The following is a 1,492-nucleotide window of genomic DNA, read 5'->3' on the forward strand; positions in this document are numbered from 1 at the left end:
GTTTTCTAGAGAAGTGATTAGTCAGTGGCAGTGATTTCACACCTGCTGATCTCTGAATTAATCCTCACACTATAAGTTCCATCCATCAATTTTCTTCCGCTTATCCGAGGCCGGGTCGCGGGGGCAGCAGCCTAAGCAGAGAAGCCCAGACCTCCCTCTCCACAGCCACCTCCTCCAGCTTATCCGGGGGAATACCAAGGCGTTCCCAGGCCAGCCGAGAGATATAATCTCTCCAGCGTGTCCTGGGTCTGCCCCGGGGCCTCCTCCCGGTGGGACATGCCTGGAACACCTCACCCAGGAGGCGCCCAGGGGGCATCCTTGTCAGATGCCCGAACCACCTCAGCTGGCTCCTTTCGATGTGGAGCAGCAGCTGCTCTACTCTGAGCCCCTCCCGGATAGCCGAACTTCTCACCCTATCTCTAAGGGAGAGGCCAGCCACCCTTCGGAGGAAGCTCATTTCGTATTTAGTATTTAGTATTTATTTATTTATTGTCATTGTCAAGAACAATGAAATTGCGTTTGGGGCTTCCATACAACCCAAAAAAAAAAAAAAAAAAAAAAAAAAGGAGAAAATAATAAATACCCCCTAAAACCCAAGTGTACATATTTAACCCAGTGTGACTCCAATGCAATAAGACAATCCTTAGCAATAATGTTCGTAGAAATTCAGACAAAGACCTGAGAAACATGACAAAATACAACAATGCAACCCATTCAATATTATTGTACTGTGAGATATGATATCAGATATGATAGTTATCTATTTAAGAAAGAGGGGGAGGGGGCAGGAGGGGGAAGAGAATAAAGATATGATGCACCAATGCAGACCAGTTCATTGCTATTAAGAAGTTGGATATGGTTATTGTCCGTGAGAGGGGGGCAGAGAGTTCAGGAGCCTCACAGCCTGTGGATACAGGCTGTTGGCCAGTCTGGATGTTCTGGCCTGTATAGACCTGTACCTTCTCCCTGAGGGCAGCAGATGGAAAAGGTGGCGCGCAGGGTGATGTTGGTCCCGCAGGATACTGTGCACCCTCCTCAGACAGCGAGTGGGGAAGATATTACTGATCTCTGGCAGACTTGTTCCAATAATTCTGCCAGCTTCTTTCACCACCCGCTGGAGTGCTTGCTGATCGGCCTTGGTGCAGCTGGGGAACCACACTAGAAATCCATACGTCAGAACGCTGCTGATGGCACAGTTGTAGAAGTTCAACATCAGAGATCTGGGAATGTGTGCGCTCCGCAGTCTCCTCAGGTAGTAGAGGCGCTGTTGGGCCTTCCGTACAACTGAGGTGATATGGTTGCCCCAGGACAGGTCCTCGGTCACAGTTACCCCCAAGAATTTAAAACTGCTCACCCTCTCCACCGCCTCACTGCCAATGAAGAGAGGCAGATGGTTGTTATGGCCCCTCTTCCGGAAATCTACAATGATCTCCTTGGTCTTTTTGGTGTTTAAGACCAAGTTATTGTCGTGGCACCATGACTCTAGTTGTTG

This window comes from Maylandia zebra, linkage group LG17, assembly GCF_041146795.1.
Source record: "Maylandia zebra isolate NMK-2024a linkage group LG17, Mzebra_GT3a, whole genome shotgun sequence".
Lineage (NCBI taxonomy): Eukaryota > Metazoa > Chordata > Actinopteri > Cichliformes > Cichlidae > Maylandia > Maylandia zebra.